This window comes from Solanum tuberosum, unplaced genomic scaffold (genome assembly GCF_000226075.1).
Source record: "Solanum tuberosum cultivar DM 1-3 516 R44 unplaced genomic scaffold, SolTub_3.0 scf00016, whole genome shotgun sequence".
NCBI lineage: Eukaryota > Viridiplantae > Streptophyta > Magnoliopsida > Solanales > Solanaceae > Solanum > Solanum tuberosum.
In genome coordinates this window covers 2,653,959-2,663,007 of record NW_006238942.1, presented here as the reverse complement: position 1 = coordinate 2,663,007, position 9,049 = coordinate 2,653,959, and the positions used below count along the sequence as shown (strand labels likewise).

At 35.7% G+C, this 9,049-nt stretch overlaps 1 long non-coding RNA gene across 1 annotated transcript; it reads left to right on the top strand.

Moving 5' to 3' along the window:
- Positions 1-3,863: 3,863 nt before the first annotated feature.
- LOC107063280 (uncharacterized) lies at positions 3,864-6,251 on the top strand. Its single transcript, XR_001475183.1, has 3 exons — positions 3,864-4,190; positions 4,908-5,042; positions 5,145-6,251. It is a non-coding gene; the product is annotated as an uncharacterized lncRNA (long non-coding RNA).
- Positions 6,252-9,049: the final 2,798 nt, after the last annotated feature.

Sequence of the window (9,049 nt, the reverse complement as noted above, 5' to 3'; positions counted from 1 at the left end):
ATTCAAGGTATATCAATCAATATTACTTTTATTCACACATGAAAGGGAAGTCATTAGCCTACCGATTAATTTAGGTGAGGAAAGCCTTTCACATCATGTCATCATCATTCATAAGTGTATAATTGATAATAGCCTTTCAACAATACCACAATTACATGATAGTCATAATCACATTACTTTCAAATTATTCATAAAGCATGTACATAAACATCTTGATCATACAAAATTCTCATAATTTGCCCTTCAAGGACCATGGATCACATTCAATCAACACACCTAGAATTACTACATTAGGCATGGATAATAACATAATTCAAGTCATAAAGTCACAACATTCGTAATTTTATAGCATTCTACAATCATCAATAAATACCCACACTTTAAGATCCAATTTGGGAAAATAGGGTAATTCATGGATTCTTGAGTAATTCAACTTAAAATCATATAAAATCACCAAATATATCCATAATTAAATCATTTAAAATGAATTTGAAAGGAATCCATGAGATTGAAGTCAAACCCTAACTTTTGGGTTTTCTAGTTTTGAAATTGGGGGTTTTGGAGGGGCTCTATGGGTGAAGGCTACCCATAGATGAAAACCTAACATACCTTATTGAAGAATCACCATTAAATTTAGGATAAAATCTTGATTCTTCAACCCTAGCTTCACCTTTCTTCTTCTTCTTCCTTGGAAATCTAGAGAGAGTTTATTTAAGAAAAAGTTGGTTATGAATTTTGGGTTTTTGGATTTATGAGGTGTATGGGTTAGTTAATGACTTAAAAACTCTTATATAGGTCTATTAAAACAATATAAAACAACTTGGAATAACCTAAACTACCCTTACACTAGCCAATTTGGGACAGTGTTATAGGCCCCCACTCACGACCCACACCTACGGACCGTGGGTGGGACCACGGCCTATCCTGGCTGGGCGTGGTTCATGCTCTCTGGCCTGTTGGGAGGAGACTTCAGCTATGTATCTCACCCACGAGGCGTGGATGGACCTACGCCTCGTAGGTCCCATCTGTGGTTCACCTCTTGGGGCAGTTTTGGGGTTAAGCTTTAGGGTCCTTCTCAAGGGCCCTTGGTTGGTTCTTGGGGAGTTGTACCTTGGCGTTTAGCCCCTAAACCCCTCATCCTAAGTACGGGAAGCTATTTTACGATTCTAAGCCACACATCAAACTCTAAAACTCTCACGTAAGGCTCTAGTTTCACCTACTAGTTTCCGGGCTGTTACATTGGAGTAGGAGCAATTAAAGTTGCTTGTATTCTTGGGCCTCTTAGCCAAATCCTTGGCATGCACGTTCCATCAAACTCCTTCTACCTTATTCACAAAGTTTGTCATTTCATTAAAGCTTTTACTTGCAAAGGTCATGTGAACAGACAATATCTGCAACTTAAGATTCAATCCCTTGACGAACAATGGATCCACTCTTCATCTGTAGTCACCAACTGCATAGCATATCTGGACAAGGCATGGAACATAGCGTCATAATTAGCTACAATCATACCACGTTGCTCCAAATCCATGAGCACATCCTTCTTGCGGTCCCTCAAAGTTCGGGGCACATACTTCTCAAGAGTAAGGAATTGAACTGAACCCCGATGAGTGGAGCCAAGACTGGCGATCGGCATTCTACAAAGGCTCTTCACCACTGCTTAGCCTCACCTTGAAGTTGAAAGGTCACGAACTCAAATCCATGTTGGTGCACAATGCCTAACTTGCGAAGTCTCTCATAGCAATCTAGGATGAACTCATATGCATCCACACTTTCAGAATCATGGAACATTGGCGGCTTTAACTTCAAAAACTTGGTCTGCATCTCGTGTTGAGTGTCAGTCATCATAAGGCCTAAAAGTGGATGGAAGACGAAATCATAACCCAACACTCCACCCATCTTAGGGACTGTAGAAGCAACGGGGACGGATGACCGGAGTTTGAGCAGCTTGCACCATGGGAATGTCTCCATAGCCAACTAACCCACTAAGAAAAGTCAGTATTTGTTGAGCTATAGCTAGATCTAAAGGGGAAAGTCCTGCAGTCCCAACCCGTGCATCTTCATCTTCAACCTCAATCTCCACATTCTCTTCTACCTCGTCCTGGGGTGTGAGTAAGGCCTCTTCCCTAGGTACATTCTCAGCTTGGGCTTCATTCCTGGCGGGTGCTACCCTTCCTCGGCCTCTACCGATTCCTCTTATTATGGCCTCTCCTGTTGGCTCATTGATGGGAGCTACTGACCTGGCGCCATTTTTTTGCGTGTTAACCATCTGCGAACCGAAGAGTGAAAGAGGTTAGATACCAATATGGATCACCATATACCAATTGGAATCAAATATAGCACGAAAGGAGAAGAATAGATTTTCCTAAAGTCATGTAGCTTCTTCAAGAAAAATACAAACATCTATGTACCATTTTGCAAGACTATACTAGAATCATTTTGGTACAACGAGATCAACGAACCTGGGATTGGAACAACACTTGTGTTTATCGAGGCAAGTTGGTGAACTCCAAAAGCAATGGCAATTTTTCGAATAAGAAAGGCGACCTTGTTATCCATCACGGAAAGCAAAAGTAAAAGGAGAAAAATTGAAGGCTCGAAAGGCGAACTAAGGTGGTACTCGATGATACGACGAATGTGAAAGGCAGACTCAAACGAGCTCGCCGACTAAGGTTCAAACACTTGAGGCCTAGAGCAAGAGAATGTGAGCTGAAGCATTATTGACGATTTGTCAAATGAGCTCGGCGAACGTGGCTAACGTCACCCAAAGGGTAGCGTGTTGAGTTTTGGGGCCAACTTTGGAACACTATAAATAGTCAAAGGAGAGAAAAAAAAGAGATTTTTTCAAAGGAGAGCATTTGGGTGAGTTTTGAGAGTTGAGTAGCGAGAGAATCTACCTGAAAGAAATACTTTACCCTTGAAAGAACAGTTTATAGTTTTTGGGGTTTTTCAACATTGTTCTTGAAATTGAAAAATTAAAGTTGAATTCAAAATGGGTTTGCTTGTAATTGCTTAATTTCATGTTACCCATGGCTGCTTTCATGAAAGGTATACTTTCTTTGTTTTTGTGATGAGTGGCTAAAACCCTAAGATCTAGGGGTGCACTTATGGGGCTGGGTGTTGATTTAATGTAGTGTAATTGTGTTATGCTCTGTTTTGTTGTTGTTCATACATGAATTTGGTCTAATTAGCATGGCATTAATTTATGGGTTAAGGTTGCAAACTTAATTCCTACTTCTGATCTTTGTTCGATTCTCGAAAGAGATTGATTGGAGTGGGTACTTAGTTCGATACTAGAAATTTAAGTTTGATGTTTGTAACTTGTTTGAAAATAGAGGTTATGGGTCAGATCTATTTGCCTACTTTTGTATCGAATGAGAGAGTAGAGTAAGGTATTGGGATGTTGAGATTGGCATACATATGAGACCGAAAGGATATTCTATGCAAGGATGCTATGAGATCAAAAGAAGTTTAGCGTCATTGAAGATGACCTACTCTATTCATGAATGTTCATCACTATTGAGCAGCACAAATACCCATATGTGACATTGATTTCCAATCCTCGCGCTCCTAGATTACTTGTTAATTCTTATATTCTCTAAAATCTTAGTTTAATTATGATAGTTGATAACCAAATCCTTTTATTAAATTGGTGGAATTATCCATCCACTTGTTTTTACTACTAGAAATGAATGATTTTATAATCCAAAATTCTTGATAAAATTAATTATGATATACCATTCTCTGTGGGATTCGACCCAGACTCTTAGTTGGGTATTTTTATTGACTACGACCACTGACTCTTTTTATTAGTTTTAAAGAGTACATTTGAGCGTTATCTTCTAACTACCTCCATAAAATCATCATTTTCGGTCCAAAACTTCAGAAATCTAACTAGTTTGTTGAACTTTTGAGCAAGACTTCCAGTTACTAGTAAAAGGGGGGCATGATCTGATCCAGTTCTATCCAAATGCATAATTTCCAGATTACCAAGCATATCCTGCAGATCCTGATTTGGGACCACTCTATCAATTCTTTTAAATATACAATCCTTATCTGCTCTATCATTCCACCAGGTAAAAGGGATACCACATAAAGCAAAATCTTCATACTCATGTGGATAGACATGAAGGCAACCAATTTTCTCTTCTTCCACATAACAACATTGAAGTTTCCTCCAACCATCCAAGGTAGTGATTGATTGTATCCTATAGAATAAATATCATCCCACAACCTAAATCTCTCAACTGTTGTACATTTAGCATAGACTAGAGTGACCAAGAATGGATTCCCATTATTGAATGACAGATGTAGTGTTAATTGTTGTTCTGAATCTGAAACTACTCCCACATGAATCCCATCCCGAGTAAATAGCCAAATTTGACCATTGGAGTTGTAGTTGACATACTACATGCACATCCTTCTTTTGCATTTTTGAATCTTCTTAGTGTCTTGAAATGGTTCCATCAAGGAAATTAGGAAAAAATTGTGGTGTCTATGTAACATTTGAACTTTATGAAATGCATTTTGAGTTCTCACAATCCTTATATTCAAAAATAAAGCTTTTGATTCATTGAGAAACACTCTTCTCCCCCTCTTAGCCTGTATCCTTGTTGTCTTTGAGTCACTAGCCATTTTACCTTTCTTTTTGTTCCCTCTGGTCATTATCTGAGATAGCCAACTTCCTTACAAATATTGTTCTCCAGTTGCTCACTTTCTTCTTATTCAACATCTTCAATACTTGCCTCATTAAAATATTCCCTGGTTATGCTCCCTTGAATGGATGTCTTACCATTTTCTTGTAAAATTTGGTGTGAAATAATTGCATGTAAAGCTTCATTAGGTGCAAATCTTCTATTGCCCATTGTGATAGCCTGAACCTTAGCTAGAGCACTTGTTTTTTGCAGGTTGCTCTCCTTCTCATTTGACTTCACCCATACCTATTTGAAGTATATTTGTAGGAGGAGATCTCCTTCCACTGGAACCACTTTTTGGAGGGGCTCTTGATAGGTAGCGTATCTCAAATCTGGTTCATGTTGTTGGTATGCCACAATCTCTTTTCTATGTGTTCTCATCGTCTGTATGCACCTCTTCTTTTTTCTTTACACTTTCACTAGATTGATTATTTCTTACTTATGTTGCAGATGTGTCTCCTTGCCTGTTGACAGTAGCCTCATCTTCTATTGTGTTCTCTTCAGTAATTGATGTATTCTCACTTTGTTTGTTCCTTTTATTACCAATGTCCCCATCTTTTTTACTATCCCCTTGTTGCATCGATGTAGTATTACTTGTTCAACATTCATTTCCTGCTGATTAGTAAAAGCTCTCGATCAAGTCTGTATTGGATTCATTACTTTTTTGTTGATCATCTGCATTATTTGTCTAAAGAACTTGATTCTCTTTCTCAATATGTTGTTTGTCCATTTTCTGGTTATCTCCCTCCCTTGATTCAATCTGGTGTTCCTCATCAATATCTGTTAAAGCAACAAAGGCATTCCCACCGTAAGTTTTGCTGGAAGTACTAGCCTTGTCACTTATGCCAACACCTTTGTTCATTGTAAAAGCTCTATTTGTAGGTTCCAGTATCTTCTGACGATTCTTCTCCTCCCTTTTCTTATGTCCTCTTATTTATTCTTGTTCTTCATGTAGTATTTCATTACCCTTTGACTGCCCCTTTTCCTCACCATTATCGATCCTTAGCTCTGGATGTAAGTTTCCACATTCCTCCTCATCATGTCCTTGAACCTTATAATGTTTATAATATTTAGACAACAGTTCTTACCGAATCTTCACTTGCTCTATCCTTGACACCTTAGTATCTTCATTCATAATCTCATTTTCAACAAACTTTGGGAAATTCGACATAAGATGTACCAGAATTTTAACTCGTGCAGAACTTGATTTTGTTTTATTTATTGTGGCCATATCTAAATATAATGGCTTTCCAACTGCTGTTGCCAAAGATAATAGAGATTCCTTCACAAAAAGGTGGGTTTGAGATCCGGAAAGGATATCCAAGTCAAAGCCTGCATAGTTTCTTCTGCAACCAGAAATTTTTCATCATAAATAAGAGGCTTTGGGGAATATAAATATTCGTCCTTAGCCAATATGTATTATATTGGACATTACATTAATGAAGTTTTCTTCCTGATCAAGTCTGATGAGGACATGTCTATTGCATAATAGACCTATCTTACAATCTCATTTGATGTTGCATTGTTTTTGAATAAGCATCCTAAGTTCCTCCAGCTCCGGCCAATCATATGAAAATTTTCTAACTATTGCGTCTTGGAGATTCTCAATGATGTTCGTTCTCTTCACTTTACTCTTCGTCCATATCAATCAAGGAATTTCATTTGTATAAGTGATTGTCTTTATAGGAATTGGTTCTACTTTTTTTGTCGAACAGCTGAACGGTTCCCTAAGAACATTGACATAATTCACTTGGAACATATTACTGTTATTGCCAGGCAAAACAATAGCAGTAGGCTCAATAGGCAAATTAGGGTTCACAATATCAGTCTTAGTGCTTGTCGATAGTGGTGGAATATGAAGCTTCTTGTAGCAGCAACGACTGGTCAACCCCAAGACTAGGCTGACTAGTGGCCGGAATAGCCATTGTATTGATTTAAGGTCGAAAAAAGTCACTGGCGACGGTAAGGAGTATAGACAGTGTTTTTTCATAATCATTGTAAATGCAATGTATCATTTCCGTTTCTAAAAAAAAATTGCTACAACCTCTACTTGTTGAGGCATAAACTTATTATTTTGTATTGGATACACAATAGTTATTATTTATTTTTTTTAAAATTAGTTTAAAATAAAAATTGTATTTCAACAAAATTTAATAAAATAACTAAAATTGATGTCTTGTTGTTTTTTTAAAATAATCTAAAACAAAAGAATATTTCAAAAAAAATTAATAAAATAATTAAAACGGGTATCTTATTATTTTTTTAAATTAGTTAAAAAGAAAAATTATGTTTCAACAAAATTTAATAAAATAATAAAATGAGCATCTTATTATTTTCTAAAAAATTAGTTTAAAACAAAAATTGTATTTGAATAATATTTATTGAAAAATTATTAAAATTGGTGGAGTGACTTTCTAAATGAAATATTAATAGTTGTGACTTTATAGAGAAAATATTCATAGTTGAGTGACTATGAGATTATAAGTGAAAGTTGAGTGACTTTCAGGGAAAAGAATCATTATTTGAGTGATTTTCTACGAGAAAAATTCTTAGTTGAATAACTTTGAAGTTATAAAAGAAAGCTCAATGACTTTCTGTGAAAAGAATTATTAGTTGAGTGACCATATGAGGTATTAACTCCAAAATACTGCATACATCGTCAACAATACATGGTCAGATTTACATCCCGGAGATTAATTGGACCTTAATGTTACTATGCCTGGATGTTACTATTGGTTTTCGAGACACCAAACGGATGGGAAATGTTGCAGGTATGGATATGAGCTTATTTTAAAATGTCTATGTTGATTCAACTTCATTACTGACCCTCATCCCAAAATTTTCTCTTTGCATCAGGTTTGAGAATCATAACTGTCATACTGGTTACCACACTTTCTTGATTTCATTGGTAATTGTTTTATGTTGACACCAAAGTGTTTTCCTTGCAATTTTCTTTGTGAGCTTCTTTGGGTCAGTTGAGGCTTTATATTTCTCCACTTCTTTGATTAAATTTTTGGAAGGAGCTTGGGAAACAACAGCCATGGCAATAAGGTCTCTGTTGACAGGCTACTTCATCAGCTAGGCCCTAGTCTAGACATAGTAAGGGTCCGCGACAGAGGCAGACTCACCCCTCTAGCTGGGGTGCATGTGCACCCATTAAATTCGAAAAAAATCATGTATATATATGTATATCTATCTTGAGAAACTGACAGAAATTAGAATATAATTAATAGTGCACCCATAAAAAGCATAGAAGTGACATTGTGCTACTGATACAAGCTAGAGGATCCACCTATGAGACCTGGGTTCAAATCCAACTAAAGTGTTTATTTCACTGTTTTTGTTTTAAGTTTATCTTAGAGTTCATATTTGAGCTAAGATAATATGGGTGCACCCAAAGTTTTCAAATCCTGAATAATATACATGCAATTGCTTATCTATATTACCTTAAAAGTATGAACTCCTAACTTTAATGTTAAATTACTATAATATCTCTAACTTAGGTAATGACTTTTTTGATGAGTTGTGACTTTTTCGATAAGTTTTGACTTTTTTCAAAGGGTTGTGATTTTTCGATGAGTTGTGACTTTTCCCAAGATTTGTAACGTTTTCAATAAGTTGTGACTTTTTCAAAGGGTTGTGACTTCCTGAAAAGGTCATGACTTTTTCAGATAAGACACAAAAAAATATGTGTTCATACTACCCTTTGTTGACTATAAATAGAGGGGCTTCCTCTCATTTTTCAACCACAATATTTTTAATCTTCTACTCTTCTTCTTCTTGCATTTTGAAATTTCTTATGTGATTTATTGTCGTTGAGTGAGTTCGAAGTTTAGCGGATATGAGGTACCAATGTTTTGATGAAGTAAGTCGTTCTATCCTAAGAGAGTATATACCATAACCTCGAGTACTTGAGGAAAATAATTTTGATGATATAATAATTATTTTTTGCTTCATATATACATTAGTATGTAATGTTCCAATATATGATGTTAACATGATGTAGTCTAAATTCTTTTTTTTCCAACAATTTCTCTTGTGATGTAGACATATGTTTCTAAATATCTTTTCCAAAATTTAGAAAATTGTCACGATTTATTTTTGATGCTCAAGACAAAAGAACGACTTTATTTATCAATGCTACTTATGTGATTTAAACTCTCATGGAGTTTGATTCAAAATAGTAAGCCCTTTTGTTTTACTTATTTACTATTTCTTAATATTTTGGTATTTTAGACGAAGAAAAGTTCATATGACTTGTAATAACACCAGTTGAAGTTTGTATTAGTTTAATTTTTATTATTGATTTAATAGTTAATTTATGAGATAAATATTTTTATTAATGCAAATATATA